At 56.6% G+C, this 24,925-nt stretch overlaps 1 protein-coding gene and 1 pseudogene across 13 annotated transcripts in view; both read right to left on the bottom strand.

Annotated features, from left to right (window-relative positions):
* Positions 1 to 24,925, bottom strand: part of SEPTIN9 (septin 9) — a 220,060-nt gene that overhangs the window by 43,307 nt on the left and 151,828 nt on the right. The window contains exon 1 of one of the 13 annotated variants that reach the window (XM_024350639.3): positions 21,162 to 21,293. The exons of 7 other annotated variants lie outside the window; for them this stretch is intronic. The gene's annotated coding sequence lies outside the window, so the exon portion shown is untranslated. 5 more of the 13 variants (XM_016932988.4, XM_063799956.1, XM_016932987.4 and 2 more) reach the window with 5 other exon arrangements.
* On the bottom strand, positions 11,824 to 12,672 carry LOC134808985 (uncharacterized; annotated as a pseudogene).

Here is a 24,925-nt window from a genome sequence, read left to right as displayed (position 1 = left end):
GTTCTGGAAGACTGGGAGGAGGGGTCTTGCCTTTTCCCCACTCTTGGTCACAGGGTTTGAGGCCACAACTTGGACTGGGACCCCAATCTCCTTCCTGGGGAAGAGGCTCATTCAGGGTGTCTGCCAAGGCCCAGCGCATAAACACGGAACTCGCTTAACGTCTGCTCCGGCACCTCTGGGCCTCCCACACTGGGTTCCCCTATCTGACCCCTCAAGCAGTGAGAGTGATGGGGCATGGGGCGCCTCTAGGGGAGACTTGGGGAGATGGAGCAAGGTTCCCAGCCCAAGGTGAGGTCCCGAGGCATGGTCCATGCAGTGATGCTTCTCACGGGAGGCCTGAGGCATGACCAGGAGCTTGGAGACTCAGCAGAGGTCTGGGCATGGGACTCTCGGTACGCAGCCAGAGCGAGGGCCGAGGCTGTATGGATCCGAGCAGGTGACCCTCTGCCATCGGGTGCCATCTGTGCCGGGCCCTGTGCAGCCATCCCCATCTCACTGAGCTTCAGGGAGGTGAGGCAACCATCCCAGGCACACAGCCCCGGGGGCAAAGGCTGGACCCAGGTGTGTCTGATTCCAGAATTCAAGAAGACAAGCAGAGGAGTCTGAGTCCCCTGAGACCGCAGTGATGGCTTAGTGCCTCAGGATGGCCAGGCTGGCTCCTGCAGCTTTAGTCAACCTGCCCTCCTTCAGTCATCCAGGGTCCCAGCGCTGGTCCCTGAGATCTGGTGTTGGCCGTGGGGACTTGTCCTTGGCTGTGGGGACCCAGCGCTGGTCCCTGAGACCTGGTACTGGCCATGGGGACCCGTCCCTGGCTGTGGGTACCCGGTGCTGGTCCCTGAGATCTGGTACTGGCCATGGGGGCCCGTCCCTGGCTGTGGGTACCCGGTGCTGGTCCCTGAGACCTGGTACTGGCCATGGAGGCCTGTCCCTGGCTGTGGGTACCCGGTGCTGGTCCCTGAGATCTGGTACTGGCCGTGGGGGCCCATCCCTGGCTGCAGGGACTCAGTATTGTCCATGGGGTCTGTCCCTGGCTTCGGGGAGCCAGTAGTGCCTGTGGGGCCCATACCTGGTGGTGGGGACCTGGTGCTGGAGGATCCTGACAGCAAAACTACAGAGGCGACAGGTAACAGCAATCCATTAGCACAGCGTGTGGCCTGCCCTAGCCGCGGCACCTTCCTCCGCTCTGTGCCCTCTCACCACAAAGCCTAGTGCAGGTAACGAAGCCAAGAGGTGGAGAACCCGCAGGAGGACGCACACCACACCTGCTCCTCGTGTGGCGTCCTGCACCCTGGGTGGCTGAGACCCCCTGCTCCTCCTCCAGGCCTCTCCGTGCCAGGTCTGCGCTGTTCTCCCTGGCCTCGGCTCCCACCCGCCCGGCCCCCCAGCTACAGACAGCAGCGATTCTCCCTCCCACTCAATGGGGCCACTGTCCAGCCCATCATTAGTCTTCAGGGCTGGCAGATGACACCGGCCACGGGCAGTGTTTCCTCCGGCCCCAGCACACAAGGTACAAAAGACACCATCCTGCCCCAAGACCCTCCTAGTCACGTGGCGCATGGGAAGCGGTGCCGGGAATCTTCCAGGGCAGTCCCCTGCCCCGGGGGAGAGTGTGTTCAAATCCCCGAGGAAATGCTGCTCTTTGGCCCTTTTTCTGAAAAACCCTCCAAGGAGACCTTGTGCAGAGCGTGCAGGGAGAATGGAGATTCTTGTGAGACTGTCTTGGGCTAGCCTCACAGAAACCACAAACTATTTGGATAAAAGTTGAAAATCTGCGGTCACACAATGCTGACCATTCATTCAAACACTCGTTGAGCAAGCACCTATGATGTCTGGGAACTCAGGACGTGGATCGACAAGACACAATCCTCATGTCCGTTCTAGTGACAGAGAGAGAGACGGCACCATCAACCCCGCCCACTGGGGGCCCCCTTGGAGGGGGCGTGCAGGTTCAGGGCTGAATCTGCCCAGTGGATGTGCCACCCACGTCTGCGTACCTCCTGGTCCTGTGGTGGCCCCTGGAACAAAGGCTGAGAGATAAAAGACAAGGATCTGGGGGAGGGAGGACGTCCATGCACATTCCACTGGGGACACCAGCAAGGATGACTGTTCAGTGACCGTTCAGATGACCGAGTCACCTGGTGCTTGGAGCCTGGCACCCACAGAGCAGGGCGGGGGCAGCAGGCCCTGCCGGGGGCACAGGCCTGAGAAGGGAGTGCTGCCAGCCGGGCTCGACGGGACAGAGAGCGAAGGGCCCCCTTCCTGAAAGCCATGCAGAGGCCGGAGGTCAATGTCAGCAACTCCATCAACGTCAGTCCCCTGAGGCCGACCCAGAGTTGGGGTTCCAAGAGCAGTCTTGGGCGCTCAGGAGCCAAGATCTCACAGAGGGTGTTCCCCACCCTTAGCTTAGGGATAGTGACAAATCTGGAGTGCTTCTGCCCATGGTCCAACTACTGAACCCAAATGAATGCATTGACAAATCGCATTTAGTGTTATTTATAGGGAAAAAAAAAAAAAGAAAGAGAGCCAATCGCATTTAGGCTGGCCGGCCAGGGGGAGGACAGATGGGCCATCACCTCTGCCACTTTTTGGGCCCTTTGCACTGACCCCCCACCCCCAGCAAAACCAAGGCCCAGCCCCTTCCCGCAGCCCTGGAGTCAGCTGGGATGAAGCAACTCCTGCAGGCAGATCATTAAGTCTACTGTGATGGTTCCAGCAGGGAACCCAGCTCAGGCCACAGCAGCTCAGGCGCCTGCAGAAGGCCCAGACCTCTGGGTGTTAAGCTCTCTCTTCCTGCACTCCCTCCGGGGCCCGGTGGGCAGTGTGCGATTCCCAGGGTTGATGAAAGAGAGGAGGAAGAGGCTGAGCGGCGGCGAGTTTGAACAGCCAGCCCTGGGAGGGGCTGAGGTGGGGAAGGTTCCCACTGCTGCTCTACAGGCCCCGGAGCAAGGCTCCCATGATTCCACCAGCAGCTGGGCAGGCACAGGCCCAGGTGCTGAGTGTGCCAGGATCTCCGCTGCTTCCTGGGTGGGGGCGAGAGGGACCCTCATGGGCCTGTAATTAGACCCGCGCCTTCCCAGCCAATTCCTCATCAAACAAACTCACACATACAGCGGACTGGGCATGGCCGCCACCCTCGGGAGCCCTCCTGGGAAAGCTTCCCAAGGCTCTGCTGAGCTCGGGGAACAGGTCTCTACCTGTCCGGGAACCGGGCTGGCACTCAATAAACAAATCAAAGCTCGGCGCCGGAAGGCAGAACTCTGGGACTAGAGTCCCAGCCAAGGGCCACAAGTCCCTCAGGAAGCCTCTTCCCCAAAGAGTGGCTGTGGGACGCTGGGAGCCTCCAGGGTGCTCAGCCTCCAGGTCTTCCCAAAGCCCAGGTGGTATCGATGCTCTGTGTTAAGGTGAGGGCTGCAGAGAGGGGCCGGCGGGGAGGAGCCCCCACAGCTTACCCTGGCCATTGACCCTACTCTCAAGCATTGAAATAAAGCCCTCTTCCCACACTCCCGGCCAGGGAGAGAGGGCGGAAGCCCTAAACATCCGGGGTGTATGGGAAAGGCTTACATGTACAGAAGAACCAGATAACGGAAGCTGCTGGTGGTGGTGACAGGCTTCTTAAAGGGGCCTTGAGACCTTTGACACCGGCAGGGAAGCCACACACTGCACCAGGCCTGGGGGCAGGGAGAAGGGGCTCCTAAGGACGGGGTTGTCCCCTCCTGTGGAAGTGCCTCGCATTGTCTGATAAGAGCAGCTTGGACCAGCCGTGGCACAACAGGAAGTTGGGAGAATACGGTGGCCCAGGAGGCTGGCCAGGGCTGGGGAGTGGTCAACCCAGAGACTCTGGTTGCCCAAGTGGGTCTAGGGCTTCCGGGGTGAAAGTCCTTGTGGAGCACAGTGGACCCAGTGTTCGGAGGACAGATCCCAGGCCCAGATAAGGCTTTTTTTTTTTTTTTGAGACAGAGTTTCACTCTTGTTGCCCAGACTGGAGTGCAGTAGCACAATCTCAGCTCACTGCAACCTCCACCTCCCAGGTTCAAGTGATTCTCCTGTCTCAGCCTCCCGAGTAGCTGCCATTACAGGCACGCGCCACCATGCCCGGATTAGCCAGTATTTTTAGTAGAGACAGGGTTTAACTATGTTGGCCAGGCTGGTCTCAAACTCTTGACCTCAGGTGATCTGCCTGCCTTGGCCTCCTGAAGTGTTGGGATTACAGGCATGAGCCACTGCGCCCGGCCAACAAGGCCATTTTTGACATGGAATGCTGGTCTGACCACAGTGCTTGATGGCTTCTGCCTGCAACTATGCCCCCACCTTCCATTAAAACAGGGCTCTCAGGGCAGAAGTCGCATCTTCTCATCCCAGAGTGCCCCACGCCACCCCCCAGGCGCACACAGTGGGTCCTCCCCACCGCAGCTGAATTGGCCCCATTACTATCACAATGACAGCCTACAGGGGCGGGGGCTAGTGGGAACACAAAGTGGCCGATGCAATAGTGTCTCAGCCACCCCGACACAGAAATGGCCAGGGGACAGGAGGGGCAAGCTGGGAGTCAGCAGCAACTCAGGTCTCCAGAGATGAGCATTAAAAAAGGCAAGCCACACCACAGGCCTTCCTTGACCACATCTCAGCCTAAAAGAGACCCAAGGAGAAACAAGAATCCCACCTTTCCAACAAGGACTCGTATACTAGATGCTAAGCAAACACCTTCTTCCTTTTCCTGAAAAGGAGCTCCTGGGGCTGCCGGGGGAGTTGGCCAAAGAGAATGACATTCATGGAAACACACGTGGCCCCATTAAGTTTCAAGGCAAGGTGGCAATGAATGGAGGAGGAAAACCCACAGCATTATTAGGGAATGGGGCCTTTTTTTGCTTCCTCCTCTTCTAACGGGTTTTCTCATGTGGGATCCAAACCAAATTCCAACTCCGTCCTGATCCAGCAGGTGCTGTCTCCACAGCCCCGAACAGACCTGCCAGAAAACCACTGCTCAACCTGCTTCCGGGTGGCATATTTTTCTCCGGGAAAGGAATTACAAACTTATCTTAGATGAGCAGAGAGCTGTTCCCCAAACCTCTGACCAAAACACAGCAGATTTCACATCAAAAAGCAAAGAGAGAGGGGCCAGGGATGAAGTGCAGCAGGCTGGAGGCTGAGTCAGTCCCCAGAGTCACTGGGACGGCGTTTCAGGAGCAGATGGCATTGCCTACAAAGCTCCTCGCCCCTCCCTGCTTTGAGGCCGGGGACCACCCCCCCGTTGGCTGCATGATTTAGTCTCTGGGGTTCTCCCAGCATGAAAAGACCCTCTGAAAGCAGGTCCGTTAGAGAGATCCCTCAGCCCCTGCTCACTGACATGCCTCTGCATGGCCGACACGCAGCATGCCATTGTAGAGAAGCAAAGCACACGCAGACCAGCCCCACCATCAGCACCCTCCCTCCCCGCTCCTCCCAGGAACGCCCTGCACATATCCAACACATCCAGGAATCCAGAGCTGCGCTGTAGCAGCAGCTCCCTGGATCCCAGTGCCGGCGCCGCGGGGAGCTTCGGTTACGGCATTTCGAGCGTTGAGACTATCTCCAGCCTCCCGCCAGCCGGTCTTCGGGAGCCCAGAGGGGTGATAACTTGAGCGGAGTGATTTTAGAGAAAGCGGTGGCCAATTCGAATTTCTTCCTGGCCCTCCTGGAAGCCAGGGAAACCCCTTGCGAAAAGGAAACATGTTCCAAGAAGCTCCGGGCAGGAGGAGAACTTAGCCACTCAGCTTAGTTGGCCAAATATTTACAAAGAGATAGCTGTGACCACACAAAGCCCTATTCTTCTATTTTGAGGCCGAAAATCTGGTCCCCGCGTGGAGATCGAGCTCCCCGCCACCCCTCTCCTGGGGACCCCGCTCGGTCCTGCCGGCCTCGGGCCGGGGCCCAGGGACAGCGTGGCTCCCGGCCCCGCCACCATGGCCATCGGGGTCCGCCTCGCGGCCGCGCCACCTGAGAGCCCCCGAGCCAGTGGTGCAAGGCTGGGAAGAACAAAGGAGCAGGACTCACCCCAGCAGCGGAACGTCGGGCTGCGCTGGACGCGCCGAGAGCCGCGGCCCGCCCACCGGGTCACATGGCTCAGAGCCCAGCAGAGGATCAAAGGGGCTTTGTGGCCGCGGAACAAGGAGCCTCCCAGAGCGCGGGGCAGAGGTAGGGAGGGACCTCGACTGCCTGGGAAGGGAGGCTCAGTGGGGAATTGCTCCAAGGGGGCAGGGCGAGGGGAGCAGGAGGAGGGGGCAGGCAGAGATAGGGGCGCCCAGCGGCAGGCCCGGCGCAGAAGCAACCTGAAGGCACGGGAGGGACGCCAAGGAGCTGCCACACGCTAAAGGAAAGTGACAGGGTCCCTGGGAAGAGCGAGGGGGAGCTGCTAGGAAGAAGAGAGGGGAAGAGGCTCCCAGGGACCTCTGGCCATGCCATCCTTGCCCTTGTCCCTGTGCTTGCCAGAGGCGGTGCCCGTGAGGAGCCCCCTCCTCTCAGCCAGGTCCTGAAACTGACCTGGACACCCTCTCTCCTTGTGCTCTGCCTGACACCCCTGCTTCCTAGGTGCTCCCCCACCTACCTGCTCAGACATCGCCACAGCTGGGCTCTCAGGGAGCATGGCCAGCCACCCCAGAAAGCCATTCAGACCTGCAGCCAGGGCTGGAACACAGCCACCTGGGTTTGTCCCCTCTACCCCAGGTGCTTGCTGGCTGGGACCATGGAAGGGAGAAGGAGCAGGAGAGGAGGGGCAGGGGATGGGGGCGCAGCTCACCCTGAGCTCTTCCTCCGAGAGCCTCTGGATTCAGATCCGATCCAGCTCCTGCCTCTCCAGCCTCTCCAGCCCCTGGGGGACCTGGCCAGTGAGTCAGTCTCTTCCTCTCCCCCTCCCTGCAGGCCTGGGATGTGCTGGGACCCAGAGGGGCACAAGCAAGGGGGTCCCCAGAGGAGGGAGCTGACACTATAGGGGCTGGGCCTGGACGCTGGGATCTGCCAGACCCATCTCAGTGCCACGACCTCTGAACCCAAGTGAGTCACTCCCAGCAGGGGCGTGGCCACTCCCACACTAGGAGAGAGCGCCTGGGAGTGGGCTCGTTCTGAGGGCTTGCTGGGGGCTGGGAGGGATTCACTCAAATGGAAAGAAGCCTTTGGTGACACCTTCTGAGGGCCAGGGGCTGAATTCTGGAAGCTACACCCTCAGGCAGCCCCTACAGGACCTCGTGTTGAGTGCTGACTGGGCTCCACACACTCTTACCTTTCCCATCCCGCACCCCCACACGTGGCTGGGGGTGACTGAAGCCCCGGGGCACCCGCCACACTGGCCAAACAGGCCAGCCACGTCCAGCGGCTCCCCAGCCAGCAGTCACTGGCATCTGACCCGTCGCTTCCCACTCCTCATGGCCAACTTTCCCCCTAAGGCCTCCTGGTCCCACGGCCCTCCCCACCCTCACAGTGAACGGCCGTGGGGAGCTGCTGCCACTGGTCTCCGGGCGCCAGGCCAGAGCCGGGGGAGTGTCTGGGAGACGACTGCATGCCCGGAGTCCCGTTCCCATCTGAATGGGAGGGAGGCTGGTGGCAGATCAGAGACCTGGGTTCTGAGTCAAACACTGAAATCCAAGGCCCTGGGCCTGTCACTCAATATCTGTGGAATTTGACCTTCCCCATCCATAAAATGGGCACCACCAACACCAGTCGCCAAAATTACAGCAAGACACACATGTCTAGGCCAGGAAGTGCGGCCACTCAGAAAATACAGCTCCCCCTTCCTCCAAGAAGCTAATTTCCCCAGCACTGGGAGTGAGAAGAGCCTGTCTTTTCCACTGCCTGCAGCCCAGCCCAGGGCACCCTCATCACTGGCCCCTAAAGGGCAGCTCCAGAAACCACTGACAAAGGATGCCAGAAGGAACTCCTTTCTAGCCAGGTGTCAGGGTCAACAGAAAGCCTCGAGGATGCAGCTCCCACCACGCCCCTGCCCCGTCGGCCTCTCCCTCCCCGTGGGCAGAACCCTTCTTCCTTGGCCCTCCTCTCCGAACCTCCTTCTCTTTGCCTCTGGCCTCAATCTGTCCCCCAGCTTTCTGGCCCCCCAGGCTTTTCCCAGGGCCCAAGACCCTGCTCTCCTCCAAGCCCAGCCTCCTCCCCTCCTCTGCCTCTGGATTCCTGAGCTGAGAGGCTAGCATCCTGGGTGCTTTGCTGAGGTGGCCGCCCCTCTTGCAGTGGGGTTCCTCTTCTGTCACCAAATGAGGGTCTCCAGAGCACAGAGAAGGCAACTCCGGTCTGGGGCTGCATCCCCCACACAAAGCCTCTGTCCTTCAGCACTTCTCAAAGTTCTCTACCGCTCAGCACACACTCAGCATTCAGGTAGAGCAGCCCCAGAGCCTTCTCGGCTGGCCCTCGGTCCAACCCTCCAGCACAAACGGCACATGGGCCACAGGCACATGGGCCACAGACGCAACCTTACATTTTCCAGCACCTACAATAAAAAATGTAAGAACAAGCCAGGCACAGTGACTCACGCCTGTCATACCAGCACTTTGGGAGGCTGAGGTGGGCAGATCACCTGAGGTCAGGAGTTCAAAACCAGCCTGGCCAACATGGCAAAACCCTGTCTCTACTAAAAATACAAAAATTAGCCAGGCATGGTAGCAGCCACCTGTAATCCCAGCTACTTGGGAGGCTGAGGCAGGAGAATCGCTCAAACCTGAGAGGCAAGGTTGCAGTGAGCCGAGATCGCGCCACTGCACTCCAGCCTGGGCAACAGTGTGAGACCCCATATTTAAAAAAAAAAAGAAAAGAAAAAAGAAATCATTAAAAAAAGTAAGAACAGGTGATATTAATTTTAATATCATTCACTTAACAGAGCCCAAAATATCAATTCAACATGTAATCAATGTAAAAATGACAGATATTTGATATTCTTTTCTTTCCCCCTTGCTAGGACTCTGAAACCCAGAGTGCACTTCACACACACGGCACCTCTCCATTTGGAATCACCACATTTCAGGTGTTCAAATGGCCCCGTGCAAATAGCAGCTATCATGCTGGACAGTGCAGCTCGGAGAGTCTCAATTTTTTTTTTTTTTTTTTGGTTGCGGGGGAACAGAGTCTTGCTCTGTCACCCAGGCTGGAGCGCAGTGGCGTGATCTTGGCTCACTGCAACCTCTGTCTCCTGAGTTCAAGCAATTCTCCCGCCTCAGCCTCCCAAGTAGCTGGGACTACAGGCGCACACCACCATGTCTGGCGGCTACTTTTTGTATTTTTAGTAGAGATGGGGTTTCACCATGTTGGCCAGGCTGGTCTCGAACTGCAGACCTCAACTGATCTGCCCGCCTCAGCCTCCTGAAGTGCTGAGATTACACGCGTGAGCCACCACGCCCATCCTCGGATAGTCTCAATTTGATCCTAGGATAATACCAGGTCATCAGAGAGCTGTTGATTTGGACCATATTATGATTTGAACCTCCCAGATCATTCTCGGCACCATGTCTACAAGCCACATTTAGAGGACAATAGGATACAGCTTGGTGAAACACACAGCGGCATCTCTCATAAGACACTGGTGAGGCCACAGATCCCACCATCAGTGTCACCCGCCTGGGGACATTTCACTGTCAGAAAATGCAGAGCTTCTCCTAAGAAATGAATGTGGCCAGGTGTGTTGGCTCACACCTGTCATCCCAGCACTTTGGGAGGCCAAGGCGAGCACATTGCCTGAGGTCAGGAGTTCAAGACCAGCCTGACCAACATGGTGAAACCCAGTCACTACTAAAAATACAAAAATTAGCCAGGCGTGGTAGTGTGTGCCTGTAGTCCCAGCCACTCAGGAGGTTGAGGCAGGAGAATCGCTTGAACCCGGGAGGAGGAGGTTGCGGTGAGCTGAGATCACGCCACTGCACTCCAGCCTGGGCGACAGAGCGAGACTTCGTCTCAAAAAACAAACAAAAAAAGAAATGAATGTTTTAGGCACACGCTAAGTATCTCTTAGACGATTCCAAAGATATCAATTACTGTGACTGACGACGACTCTTCCCCTTCCCTGGGTGTGCCTGTCCTGCTTCCCTAGCTCACAGGTGCTCAGGACTCAAAGGCAGCCCGCCACAGGCCATGAGATCTGGCTGGCTCAAAAGGGAGAGTGAGGCCATTGGAATTTTCCCAGGAGTGAGTCTGAAGCTTGGAATGTTTTTTGGTGGAGGGTCCTGAAGCTAGGAGGCGATGCAGACGTGGGGGCTGAGACATTATTTGGGGCCATTTGCAAAGAGGGATACTCAGGCAGTGACCCCAAGGAAGGAGCAAGGGGAGGAAAGGGCGGCACATCGACGCCCCTTCAACTCCTGCCCTTCCGGAGGCCTAGGTACTCCACACGCCGGCCTCCCCGCATGGATATCCTTCCAATAAGCAACTCATCGTGCTCGTGTTTATTTATTTTAAAGTCACACAGAATTGCACTTATTAAAAACGAATTTATGGAGACAGAAAGCATTCTGGTGGCTGCCAAGGGCTGGAGAGGGCGAATGGGGAGTGAGTCCTTCATGGATATGGGGTTTCCCTTTGGGGTGATGAAAAAGTTCTGGCGCTAGACAGTGCTGATGGTTGCACAACACTGTGCTCAATGTTACTAATGGCAAATTTTACGTTCTGTGCATTTTAGCACAATAAAAAAATATACATTTAAAACAACAGAATTCAACGTGTCCTTTTTTCCCCTTGAGCCAGTTTGTTTTCTTGCTTTATATCTTAAAATCAAAAGGGCCCTGAGATACACCACAGGCCCCTAGGGTAGGCTGAATAACTCTCCCTCCCCAAACTGTGTTACCTCATGTGGCAACAGGGACTCTGTAGATGTAACTGAAGATGTTGAGATGAAGAGATTACCCAGGTGGGCCCCAAATCACAAGCGTCCTTTAAGAGGGAGGCAGGCCAGGTGTGATGGCTCATGGCTGCAATCCCAGCACTTTGGGAGGCTGAGGCAGGCAGATCACCTGAGGTCAGGAGTTCGAGACCAGCCTGGCCAACATGGCAAAACCCTGTCTCTGCTAAAAATACAAAAATTAGCCAGGTGTAGTAGCACATGCCTGTAATCCCAGCTACTCGGGAAGCTGAGGCAGGAGAATCGCTTGAACCCAGGAGGCGGAGGCTTCAGTGAGCCAAGATTGTGCCACTGCACTCCAGCCTGGGTGACTCCGTCTCCAAAAAAAAAAAAGAGGAAGGCAGAGGGAGATCTGACTGCAGAGAAGGAGGAGGCTGTATGAGGATGGAGGCAGAGGCTGGAGGGATGCAGCCGCAAGCCAAGGAACTCCAGCAGAGCCTCCCACCCAAAGCTGGAAGAGGCAGGAATGGATTCTGCCAACACCTTGACTTTAGTCCGGTGAGACTGATTGGCTTCTGACCCTTAGCACTGTAAAGGAAGAAGCCTCTGTTGCTTTAAGCCACTGAGTTTGTGATAAGCAGTTACAGCGGCAACAGGAAGCGAATGAAGCCCTCAGTCCATTCCTCCGCCCACAGCAACACAGGCGCTTCCTTGTGCAGAACTCTGCCAGGCAGCCAGTGAGCGGGACAGGACACCTTCCCGCCCCTACTCGGGGTTCTGTTTGGATTTTCCAAGGCTGCTGCTCTTGAGATAGTGAACTTCCCACATCCACAGAGACTCATCTCAAAGCTGAGAAAGTGCCCCCTTCAAGGGGCGTCAGAAAGAAGGCCCCAAGGTGTCCTTGCCACATGTCCACCTGTCTGTGGGCAACACCCACAGTCCTTCCTCGTGACCCACCCAACAGAAGGGTCACAGGGGAGGGAACACCATTGGCCAGCCTATCCCACAGCAAGGTCCCACTCTGGAAGCCACAGGGGACAGTTGGGACTCCCACCTCCAACTCAGCCAACTGGGAGAAGAGCCCAGAACAGTCTTGGAGGCTGACACCTGCTAGGAAGTGTGGTGACACCCACGTGCTGCTGAAACACACAGCAACACAGCAGCAGAGAGGAGGGGATGTGGTTTCACAGCTTCCTCCCTACCCACCCAGCACACATGTGTGCATGCACGCGCGCGCGCGCGCACACACACACACGTGCATGCACACATGCACCAACCCCCAGTTCCCAGGCCCTGCACTCTGCTCCTGCCAAGCTCCTCGGCCACCACCAAGCCAGGTTGTGAGCACAGAGCTCAGCCTTCCTGCCAACTCTTTTCCAATCCATCCTGGGCGACACCCCAATGGGATGCAGCAGATGCTTCCCATCAAATGCCAAGAGCAATATCCCTCCCCATCCTCTGTGAGCTGGTGGCCGCGCTGCTGCATGGGGGTGCAGAGGAAAGGGCTGGGGAGCAGGAATGTGGTTCTGAGGGCTGGTATGCATTTGTAGCTGTGACGCCCCGAGGCAGCCCACATTTCTACCCACAGACCAACCTTGAGAAGGGGCTGGGAGCACCCACAGCTCCTGCCACCCTTGGGTTGGCAGGCTGGGGAAACCCTGAGTAGCCCGAGTGAAGGCCGTCCCCAGGCAGGCATGGTGGGACAGAGGGGCCTCTGCACATTTTCTCTGTGAGGCAGCGCAGCTGCTGGGCTGTTTCAGCACATTTGGGTGACATGTTCCTCTTCTGGTTTCTTCTCACTTGGCCTGGGAGAATGTTCAGGATGCCCCAATCTCAAAAACAAGCAAACCCTCTTCCTTTGACCTATCTACCTCCTCAAACTGTGAACTTTCTCCCTGTCTGAACAGCCCAACCTCTCAAAGTGGGTCTACACCACGGCTTCTAGCTTCCCACCGCCCACTTACTTCTTAGCCCGAGCCATCTGGTGTCCGCCCGTCTCAGTATTAACCGAGCTCTTGAAAAAATCCTCATGGCCAGTATCCAGCCCCACCCCATCTGACCTCGAGGGCAGTGCCTGACACGCACCAGCCGGTTCTTCTCCCCTCCTTCTCCCCTCCGTATTCCCTAGTGCTGGGGTCTGGATAGCTCCCAGGGGTCCCCTCGCCCCCTGACTTAGTCTCCTGGGGTGACCACACCTCTGTTCCAGCTTCCCAGCTCAGCTGCCTCTCCACATCTTGCCTCAGGTCTTGGAACACTGCCTGTTTTCAGAGACTCAAGCTCCCACTCTCCACACCCCCCTCCCCGACCCCCAGCCCTCTCACCAAAGTCCTACTGGCTGTTTCTTCCTGGTGTCTCAAATCAGTCCCTTCCTGCCCAGACCCCACAAGGTTAGTTTCCACCCTATGACTGCTCCCCTGGACCACTGGGATCATCCCTCACCAACACCCACCTCCCATCTCGCTCCCTCCTGCCCATGCAGGGCTCTGCTGGAGGACCCCTCCCGCTTTATCACTCCTTTTCCCAAACAGCTTCCCAGGCTCCTCTGTTAAAGTTGAAATTCTTCCCTTGCATTCGAGGACCCCTGCAATCTGGCCAACTCATTTTCAAGCCTGAATTCCCACTCCTGTCTAAGGAGCCTACGCTCTTCAGCCAGGTCCTACTGTCTCGCAAACCCCACCTAAAATCCCCCCTGGTAAATGTCACCACCTCCAGGAAGCCCTCCTGACATCCTCCATCATATGTGACCCCCACCCCCAGAGTCAGACCCTGACTTGGAGACCTTGACTCTTATTCACCTTTGCCTCTTTTGAGTCTCCTAGGCTGCAGGCCTCAGTCTATGTTTGTGGGTCTCTGTAGCAGGAGGGCCCATTTCCTCCTTTCTAAGAAGTGCTCGCCCTACCTCCTGTCAAGTTGCAACTTTCCACAAGCAGGTACCTTCAACATGCCTTTTTACTTTTTTTCTTTTTTTTCTTTTTTTTTTGAGATGGAGTCTGGCTCTGTTGCCCAGCCTGGAGTGTAGTGGTGCGATCTCAGCTCACTGCAACCTCCACCTCCCGGGTTTTAAGTGATTCTTCTGCCACAGCCTCCCCCGTAGCTGGGATTACAAGCATGCGCCGCCACGCCAAGCTAATTTTTTTTTGTATTTTTAGCAGAGACAGGGTTTCACCATGTTGGCCAGGCTGGTCTCAAACTCCTGGCTTGAAGTGATCTGCCGACCTCAGCCTCTCAAAGTGCTGGGATTATAGGCGTGAGTCACCGCACCCAGCCCAACATGCCTTTTTATATCCTTCTTGAAAAGCTATCATTATACCAACAGTGTGTTTTATAAATTGATGATAACTTCAAATGTGACTTATTATTAAAAGTGTGACCTTACTTTTAAATAATATTGCTGGTTGTGGTCTGCAGCCAGCTCTATTATTCCCGTGTGATGACCACTTTGTAGATCAGCAATGGCCCCAGGCCCACATCCAATCCAACCACCCTGCCCCTCCAACCTCATTTCCCCTTGAGCCAACATCAAGTGTGTCCCAGAGCTGCAAACTCATGGCTGATACAAAACCAGGATCCTCAACACTCAATACAAAGCAATCGGGCCCTGCACTGGTTTCAACAGCAACCATAAACCACGTCTGCCTCCTGCACTAGGCACATTGCGCCCAGTCCATAATATGTGCTTTTGCCCCTTCCATTTCCCCTATTAAGATGGTATACAGGCCCAAATCTGCTCCCTGGGAGCAACTGACTCTTCCCTGGAAGATGTGAGTAGTTTCCACACCACACCTAAGAAGACATTGTCACAAGACTTCACATCTCCCATCTCAGCAACTAAGGGCCTATTTATCTTTCCAAAAACTCATTTGTTTTGCCATAATATGTGCTTTTTTTTTTTAATTTTTATTTTTTAAGACACAGTCTCACTCTGTTGCCCAGACTGGAATGCAATGGTATGATCTCAGCTCACTGCAACCTCCGCCTCGTGGGTTCAAGCAATTCTCCTGCCTCAGCTTCCCAAGTAGCTGGGATTACAGGTGTGCACCACCATGCCCGGCTAATTTTTGTATTTTTAGTAGAGACGGGGTTTCACCATGTTGGCCAGGCTGGTCTTGAATTCCCGACCTCAGGTGATCCACCTGCCTCGGCCTCCCAAAGTGCCGGGATTACAGGCGTGAGCCATCGCACCCGGCCCATAATATATGCTTTCACCCCTTCCTTTTTCCCTATTAAGATAGTATACGGGCCCTAAGTTCTTTTTTTTTTTTTTTTAAGACTAGTTGGCTGGGTGCAGTGGCTCATGCCTGTAATCCCACCACTTTGGGAGGCCGAGGTAGGCAGATCACGAGGTCAGGAGTTTGAGACCAGCCTGGCCAACATAGTGAAACCCTGTCTCTACTAAAAATACAAAAAATTAGCCAGGCGTGGTGGTGGGTGCCTGTAATCCTAGCTACTCGGGAGGCTGAGGCAGGGGAATCGCTTGAACCCGGGAGGCGGAGGTTAGAGTGAGCCGAGATCCTGCCATTGCACTCCAGCCCAGGCAACAGTGCAAGACTCTGACTCAAAAAAAACAAAACAAGTGGGAAGAGGGGAGACAGTGGAACAAGGAGTCTAATCTGTAACTGACTGTGAACAATCAACTGAGATAACTCACTACCTTCGGACCAGCCACGGGCCCCACCTTCTACCTGCTCTTTTGAGTCACATTTTTCAGTGAAATCCCATACGTATGTGATTAAATCTGTCTTTTCTCTCATTAATTTATCTTCAGTGAGTTTAATTCACAGACCCCCAAACACTGAACCTAAGAGGGTAGAGGAAATGTATTTCTTCCCCGCTACAAAAATACTCCACCTCTTCACTGCAGTGTTGCCTGTCCCACCCACAGCCGGCAATTTGGACCCCGTTTCTCAAAGTCTATGAAAGCAGGACAGACTGCCTGCAGGATGTTCCCGTCACAAAAGGAGGGTCAGGTCTAGTAGGAGGGAAGAAACAGAAGTGGCAAACGTTCACCTCTTGCGCTAGACAGAGGCACCAGGTGTTCACTGCCCTGGGGAGTAAACATTTTTAAAAACGGAAAGAAAAATCTTCAGCTTCACTGGGGCATAAAAAGTCATGACCTCTTCCGTGGCTAAATGGCTGGGTGGCTCGGGAGACAAGCGGTAGCCACCCTGAAGCTCAGTTTACTTGCCTGTAAATGGAGGGCAATGAAACCACCTGCTGTATGGGTGCTTGACAGGCTGTTGCTCAAACTTCCTGCCCTCCCTTATGGGGTTTTGGGGAAGATCATATGAGCTAGCAACATAAAAGCACTTTGAAAACCACACGAAGTGTCTAAGCATGGGGGCGCTGGCTGACTCCAGGCCTGTTTTCACAAGCTGGCAGAAAATCCCCCAGAGAGGGCCTTGTTTTTCCCTCCGGGGCAGGGGCCGCAGTGTCAGACCTGATGGCACTGGTGGCTGCTCAGGCTATCTGGCGTGAGACTGTTGTCAGCCCCAGACCCACTCCAAGTCTGAGAGGGAAGCAGGCCGGGGTGGGGGTTCTGAAACCCTTCATATTTTTGGCAGAGACACCAGGGCAGGCAAAAGTGTCACTCATGGCAAACTGAGAAGCTTGTCTGAATTGGGCCCAAACCAGCCCAGCCCAGAATGGAGGCCAGCTCCATTCTCTCCTCCCAGAACCAGGAGCCCAGCACACCAGAGGCTGAGAAAATGCTGGAATAGCCCCTCCATCTGTTTGTTCAGAGACAGGGACCCTAAGCCACCTTCTCCCCCAGCTCACTCCACAAACCCTTTGTGCCAGACTCTCCCTATCCAGGAGCTACAGGCCCTATTTGGGAGCCATCCAGGGTCTCAAGGTCTCCACCACCCAGCTGTCCATCTCATCAGGCCAGGCCTGCAGGCATGGAGATCAGCAGGATGTGGTTCAAATCTGGCTGCACGCTGATCAGCTGAGTGACTCTGGGCCCATTTCTTAACCTCTGGGAGGCAATGCTCTCTCATCTGCAAAAAGGGGAAAGGGCTCAGTGAGGAGAGTGACAAGTAAAGGAGATGGCACCTGTGCAGACGGCACTGTGCGGGCACCCAGCGGATGATCACGCGTCACCTTCCTGCCTCTTCTCCCTGCTTCTGTGGGATCGTGGGCAGCAGGGAGCCAAGAGGAAGGGAGCAGCTGTCCGCTTGGGACGCAGGCCGCTCTGAATTGGAAGAGAAAAGGGAATAAGCAGCAGCTGCTCACTGACAAGCTTCATGTATCTGTGCCTTAAAACCCTAAAGGTGCATCTGAAAGATTTTCTGGGCAAATTCTCTATTATAGATATACGAAAGCCAGGTGCAGTGGCTCACGCCTGTAATCCCAACACTTTGAGAGGCGAAGGCAGGCGGATCACCTGAAGTCGGGAGTTCGAGACCAGCCTGGCCAACTTGGTGAAACCCCATCTCTACTAAAAATACAAAAATTCGCCGGGCGTGGTGGTGGACGCCTATAATCCCAGCTACTTAGGAGGCTGAGGCAGGAGAATCGCTTGAACCCGAGAGGTGGAGGTTGCAGTGAGCCAAGATTGTGCTACTGCACTCCAGCCTAGGTGACGGAGCGAGACTCCATCTCAAATAAAAATAAATTTTAAAAAAAGGTATATGAAAAAGGTAAAATGCCATGAGTGTTTTGTCGCAATGTGCCAGTTACAAATGGGAACTGGAGGACTTCCCAAGTCATCTCTTCCTTCATTCCTTCCCTCCCTGCATATGTACTAACAGTCCCCTGGGTGCTGGCAGCATCAGGGGACCTGGGGTGCCTCACAGGCCCTGCCTGCTCAGATCTTAGACCCAAGGAGGAGACATAAAAGTTAAAATAGGGTGGTAAGTGGAACAAATGGGGACCAGATGGGGCAATTTGGCAGCACTCGGCAAGGCCCTTCTTAATGAGTCCCCAAAGAGGCCCAGCTTCCAGGGGAAGGAGGCGCCCCAGGCAGCGGGGGCCTGCAGAGGCGAAGGCCCAGGGCGGGGCTCTCAGGGAAGCCGTTCAGGATGCCCGAAAGGAGGGGGGCAACTCACGAGCCTGGTGACAGGGCCAGTCATAAAGTGCCATGAAGCACCAACCAGGCTGCCCACCAGCCTCCAGGACAGAAAGATCACAGCAGTTAAGGTGTGGGGATCTGCTCGCCTGATCCCCACTCAGCTCAGAAAATGACTGTTTCAGGGCCACAGGCAAAAGCCCAAGTCCTGCAAGCTGCTGGCCACAGGGTGCAGCTGCGGCAAGGTGGGGACGCCCACCAGCCAAGGTCTCTAGGACCCCTGGGCTGCCGGAGATGCCTGCAGGACGCCACGGGGGCAGGCCAGACTAGGGGTACTTCCATCTCTTCTCTCAGGCCCCAGCCCTCAGGCCAGAGAGTCCTCTGGTCCCTGGGGCCCCCAGGGCTGCAGATAGACAGGGAGAGGCCTGTGCCATGGTGGGTCACCTGGTTCCTGCAGGAAGTGGCCAGAGGCTCCAGCACCTGGATACAGTAGCTACTCTTCCAACCCCTGCCAATGCTGCTGTTGCTCCGGGTCCACTCCCTCCAACCCTCCTCCCCAACCAGGGAGGAAAGCACTTTGGAGCAGGAACTGGGCTATCTAGCTTGATATTCCAGCATGACTCTGCATGACCCTGGGCCAGTCACTTAACTTCCCTGGGCCTCCATTTCTTCACTTGCAAATCAGGCAGACAACCCCCCAAAGTCTCCTTCAGCTACAGAATTCTAAGTGTTAAAACAAAAAAAATCCACAAAAAGGAAACATGTGTCCAGCCCACACCCTCGCCTTCATTTGTCAAAAGGGGAAATGGATTTGCTACGGGGTTTTCTTCTCCCAAACAGACATGGGAGACCTTTCCTATGATTGCAGAACTGGAGCAGTCCAGAGGAGCCCAGAATCTCCCAGAGCTTGAGATCCACAGGGGAATTTATCCTAATTCTTCCGGGATAGAAGCACTGCTGCCTAATGGCATTCAATTCCCATCACTGCTGTAGCAAATGACCACACACTTGTGATGTCAAACAACACAGATTAGTCCCACCCTCCACCTCACTAGGCTACAGGGAAGGTGTCCACAGGGCTGCGCACCCTCCCGAGGCTGCAGGGGAGACTGCGTTTTCCTGCATTTTCTGTTCACCTGCATTTCTTGGCTTGTGGCCTCCTTCCGCCTTCCAAGCCTCTCCCACTGCACCCCTCAGATGGTCTATTGCGCTTTTTAAAACTCTTGTGATGACAGCGGGCCCGTGTGGATCATCCAGGATCATCTCCCTATTTTAAGACCAGCTGATTAGTGACCTTAGCTGGCCCTGCCATGTCACCTAACGTAGTCCCAGGTGCTGGGGATTAGGATGTGCTCAACTCTGGGAGTCATTATCCTGCTAACCCCAAGACCTAGGTCCTGGAGGGAGATGAAGGGTAGGACTACAGGCCCAGGAGGCTGCCTGCGTGGGTTCAAATCCTGGCTCCACCACTAAGGAACTGGGGGAGCACATTATCTGTAAATGGGGGTCGGCGGGGAACCAGCCTCTTGGCTGTCAGCGCAGAGTGAGGCAGTGTGTGCAGTACCTGGAGCAGCTCCGTTAGCATCTGTTCCCTCCTCGCCAAATCTATAAGAACTGACCTCGGCCCAACAGCTTCTCCAAACCTTCAGCTCCTTTCGGTCACAAGGCCAGGAGCACCCCCTGCAGGGCCATCCAAGCCCTCAGCCCCTCTGAAAGCCCCGGCCCACACGATGCTGGAAGCAGATGTGTCGTGGGCTGCTCACCCATGCATGGCCACCGGAGAGGCCCGGATGATGCCGCCTTCAATGGGTGCACAGTGCAGGGCAGGGCCAGGCACCAACAACCAGCCACAGTCACCAGCGCAAGCAAGGGGCCCCCACTGTCACCTCTGGCCTGGGGCCAGGGAGAAGCTTCTGGAGGCACCTGACTTTCTTACAGGGAGTGGGGCTACAGGAGAACGTACCCGAAAGGGGTTGGGGGGCAGCAGAAAGTCCTCCCCAGAAACTCCATCCTTGGCTCGTGACAGATGATTCTCCCAGGCCACTACTGAGGTTCACCTGGGCTTTTGCAGCATGGAGTTTGGCCACCCCAGAAGGATGGCTGGGCAGGCCAGGGCCACTGGCGACGGTGACAGCAGGCCCCTCTGTGGTCTCCCCACCAGAAGCATCAGGAGGTCAGAGCAGTCGACAAGCCCTCACCTGGTCCCTGAGGGGCAGAAGGTCTTGAGCAGCCTCCTGACCTCTCGAGGTCCTCCCACCTCACTGAGAGACCCCCGAGAGTACTGAGAGCCATCCCCTGGCTTCTCCATGAGAGAGTTGGTTACATAAAGGCAGCCACACATCCAGCAAGATGAATTTACAATCTCTGAGCCCAGGTCCATTCCGGCTTCCCCATAGGGAGCTCCTGGGGGCGTGGGGTGGGGGTGTAGAAGGGAGGGGTCGGTGCTCCATCCCTGGGAACCAGGCCATGAGTCCTGGACTCAGGCCAAACCACAGAGGCCTCACTTCTCTCCAGGCTTCTTGCTTTCCAACCACTTCTGCATAGGGCGTTCTTCTTTCCCTCGCAGGGCCCCACTGGGGTGGGCTGAGGAGGAGTCACAGAATCACAGCAGCTACCACTCGGGGGTGTCAAGGCAGGGATGCTGATGCCAACCGAATGGGCACGGGAAGGCAGAGCAGGAGGTCGGCACCCTGGGCTTGGCTAGGCTGTGTGACCCTAGGGAACTCACTTCACCTCTCTCGGCCTCTAGTTTCCTCCACTGTAAACCGAGGGAGTGAGGCCAGGTGATCTGCACAATCGCGTGAATCTGTGTCCTGCATCTTCCACTCACCACCCCAAACAATGCTTCTAAATCCCAGCTTCCCAATGCTTCGGCACCCTCCTGCCTAAGAAACACTTAGGGCTGTTCTTTATGCTGTGCCCCAAATAGAGGCACCCTGGCCCTCTCCTGGGTGTCCTTACCAGGGCCAGAATGGGCAGCTCACCCTGCAGGAACCCCCAAGGACTTTCAGTCACTCCCAGGATGGGGGCTGGCTGCCCGGAAGCGGCTTTTGCCCACCTCCGCTGCAGCCCCTACCACGAGGCTAGTGCAGCAAAACAGGAGGTGTAGGTGGCCAGGGCCAGGGGCCAGGTCATTCCCTCCAGCGGGGCAGGAGAGGGGCGAGGAAAGCTGGACACTGATCATTCCAGGCTGAGGTTCTGCGTGGAGGAGGGGCCCATGGCAAAGGAAGTGGGAGGATGGGAAGGAGCTCTTGCTGGATACCCCCACCCCGCTGGCTCCAGCCCCGCCCCAGTCCCATCTGCGGGGAGAAAGTGAGGCTCTTTGCTTTGCCAAATCCCAGTAATGAATCTCACATTCACTCCATCCTCTGCTTATTGGAAACCCTCTCTCCACCTTCTGGATCCGCTCTGAACAGCTGGGCTGCAGAAGTCAGTGGAATGAAACATGCAGGGTGGCTCAGAGGGGCCTGTGCCGAACAGCGCTGTGTCCCCGCCCACCCCTTCCTCTGAAGATAAGGCCTCTCTGTTCCTGCCCTTTCCCTGGGAAAGCTGGAGAGGGGGCGGAGGAAATGGGATCCACCATTAACTCTTTCGTGCACATCGGCTTCCAGCAGGCATCCTCACACTCCCCAACCAGGCCCGCAGGGTGGAAAGGCAGCCGCCGAGCTCAACTCAACTCCCACCCAGCCGTGGAAGCCAGTGTGGACGGCAAAGTACCCATGCATAAACATGCACACGAGGCTGAGGCCAAGAGAACACGCGCTCAGTTCCTCCCTCGGTCCTCCAGCAACGTCTCCATGCTCTAGCCCTGCATCAAGCCCTAAACGGTGTAAGGTTTTTCCAGGTGGAGGAATGGAAGCCCCTAAGAGGTCCGTGCTTTAGGGATTACACAGAGGCAGGGCTCAGGAGCAAAGGCCTCCAGATCCCGCAGTGCGGGGCTGGCAAGCTTGTGCTGCTGCATTCACACAGTCCTGGGATGAAGGCGACATGCTGACCTCCCTCAGGTGGCTGCAGGACAGCCAGGAGGAGGTGAGATGCCAGCCAAAGGCAGCCACAGACAACAGCACTACGGATTACCAGAAACGCCACCCTCATGCCAAAGCATCCGCCTCCCCTAGCTGCTTCATTCTGTGTCAACATCCTTTGGGAGTGACATGTGTGAGACTGGGCTGTGCTGATGAGTGGCCACTGGCACCTCCAGACCACCCCAAGGAGGGGCCACTCTGCTGCCAATCAGGTGTAGGGCAGGCGGCACTGGGGCACGACGACCCGCCCAGCATGGTTGCTCTACTTCTCCCTGCCTGAGCACAGGCTGGCAGGTTCAGAGGAGAGGAGGAAACAGAGCCACCATGGGGGGCGTGTTTAGGGGTGAGCCACCTCAAGAAGCCACAGAATCAGGGCATGGGAGACACTGCTCAGCTCTGCCACTAACCTGCCGTGTGAAGCTGGCCAAGTCACTGCACTTCTCTGGGCCTCAGGTTTTGCAAGCAGAGGGCTGGCCGAAGAGGTAAATGACAGTGGTTAGGGATGGGGGCACTGAAGCCAGAGTTTCCGCATTCGGACCCTCCCTCTGCCATACTCAGAGGGAGGCTTGGGCAGGTTACTTAACATCTCTGGGCTGTGGGTTCCTCATCGGTGAAATGGGAATAACAACAGAATCAATTTCACCGTGTTGTTGGGAGGATTAAAGGGGATACTTACTCCAGGTAAAGAGCCCTTAAGACAGCTCGGGGTCCTCAGGAAGCCCTTGTTACCATCATCGGACATCACCACTCCTGCCACGGTTGCCAGGGCCCCGTCCAGCACCGGCAGCCTGATGTCGGCAGAGGGAGGGTGAGGTCTCTGCTCCCCTGCAGCGCCTCCTTTCCCCTCTTCCCTCCAGCTATGGCAACAACAGCTGAAGTTCACTCTTAGTTCCAGCGACTGGCTACCCTCCTGAATTAAGGACTGAAGGCCCCAGGCCTGCCACCCAAGGTCCAGGTGCAAGAGGGGTGAGCCACCGGTCCTTGTCTTCATCACACCCAGGCTTCCACACCCTCCTTCAAACAGGCCTTTGCTTCACGTGCAAGAGAAAATGCCAACCCTCACGTCTGGGGCGGGGGTGCCCACAAATGCCTTGGACGTGAGCTTTGACGGGGGTCATGGTGCAGGTCCTGCCAGGGCACCTTCAACCACAGGGGACTAACTGCAGCCCACAGAGGGTCCCCTGCAGGCCAATGGGACTCTGCCACCCTGCCTGCCACCCTGCTTAGCCACCTGGTAAGGAAAACAGGCTGCAGACTCAGAGCCAGTACGGGCTCATGTGCTAGCGAGACGACACACCAAGGGAAGGATGTGCAGGACGAGGGAGCCATGGAGACCTCACCGCAGCCTCAGCCACCCACCAGCAGACCCTGTGCGGACGCCGGGCAGGCCACCCTACCAACTCTCAGGATGCTCCTGCAGGCCCTGCGGGTGGACAGGGTGAACGGAGGCACAAGGAGGGTAAGTCTGACAGGGGCTAGGGCTGGGCCTGGAGCCAGAACCCCAGCCAGTCCTGCCACCGTATCCTAGGGCACTTTCCACAGACAGCAGGCCAAAGCAAGGTTGCCCAGATTAAAGGGGAAGGGGCCCTGCCTCTCCCACCATGGGCCTCCTGGAGACCCCAACACAGATCCCCAGCCCACAAACACCAAACCCAGGGCCTTTGAGAAGTGAGAAATGTGAAAAACGTACAGAACAGCTGCAGCTTAGCGCTTCTAACACGCCAGACTCACACAGGCACACACAGCGTCCCTGCAGAGGCCAGAAAACTCTGTGCTGGGAAGTCCCCCGATCGGGGGAGGCCCCACAGCAAGCTCCCCTCTCTGCCCATCCACCAACGGGCGGAAGGTCCTAATTAGGACCATATGGTAAGGGCCAGCGGGAGGGGCAGAGAGGGAAAATGAACAGCCAACATCAAGTGCCTGGGGCGGGGGGCAGGGGATACCCAGGAGGGGAGGGCAGGGGTGCACTCCCCATCTAACTCACAGGGAACGGGGGTTCGGGAGGTGCAGGAGAAGGTCCCGGCCTCCCCATCTCTCTTCCTCTGCAGATTCACTCACAGCCTGTCCACGGGCAGCTAGATCCAGCCACAGGTCAGACACCCGCTCCAGCCCCACCCCTCTGGCCTACTGAAAGCAAGCCAGGACAGTGAGGGGGATGATGCTGCTATTTCCGGCATGGCCATGCTGGGCCTCGGGGTGGGTGGGAACGTGGCTGGGGCGCCATCCCTTTTGGCCGTCACAGGCACAAAAGCCTCTCCGTGTCCCAGTGCCACATGTGGGTCCCTTCCCTGCTGCCCCAACAGGAGGGACACCTGAGCAGACCCTGTTGGCCGGGGGGGGGGGGCTCCTCGCACCCAGCCCCACCCTGACGTAGCAAACCCCCTTTCTGCTCCTTGGGGCAGGAGCCACCAGGTCGGGTCTCAGGCAATGGCCAGTGAAGGGGCTGCATGGAGGGGCTCCTAGGCTCACAGGAAGGGAGGCTCTCCTTCCCTACAACGTGGCTGCAGCATCCTGTGACCGAGAGGGACACCACGGCTGGAGATGGTGGGATGGAGGATCCACCACAGCATCCTCGATGCTCAGAACATTTCATTTTGCACAAAAAAGCTCCAAATTCTCTTGAGGGCTGAAGCCATTCAGACTTGGGGTTTCTGTCTCTCAGGCCAAAAGCATCCTGTCGGAGCAGCTGAGAGCACAGCGGGAGGGGAGGGGCAGGAGGGAACAGCCCCCCCACGGCAACAGGGGATTCTCTGACTCCAAGAATCAGCGCCTGCAGAGGGCCTGCGGACACCACTACCCACCCCCAGCCCTGAACTGTCCCCTGCCAAGGGGCCAGAAATTCCTGGGAGGGGGACCACAGGGGGCCTCGCTCATGAGAACAGTGACTGTGGTCAGGCCACAGCTCACAAGTCAGCAACTCTGCTCAGCCGCCGCGGTGGTCCCCTCTTGATGGCTTCCAGAAAAAGCGTTCCACCTTCTGTCATCAGTGTCCTGAAATCCAAGAATATTCTCCAAACAGCAACTGCAGCAAAAGCTAACGTTGCGTGAGTGCCGCAGGCACCATTTCCAGGGCCTCACACACCCCCTGCTCAG

This window comes from Pan troglodytes, chromosome 19, assembly GCF_028858775.2.
Source record: "Pan troglodytes isolate AG18354 chromosome 19, NHGRI_mPanTro3-v2.0_pri, whole genome shotgun sequence".
NCBI lineage: Eukaryota > Metazoa > Chordata > Mammalia > Primates > Hominidae > Pan > Pan troglodytes.
The sequence above is the reverse complement of the archived record's forward strand: the minus strand, read 5'-3'. Positions and strand labels throughout refer to the sequence as shown.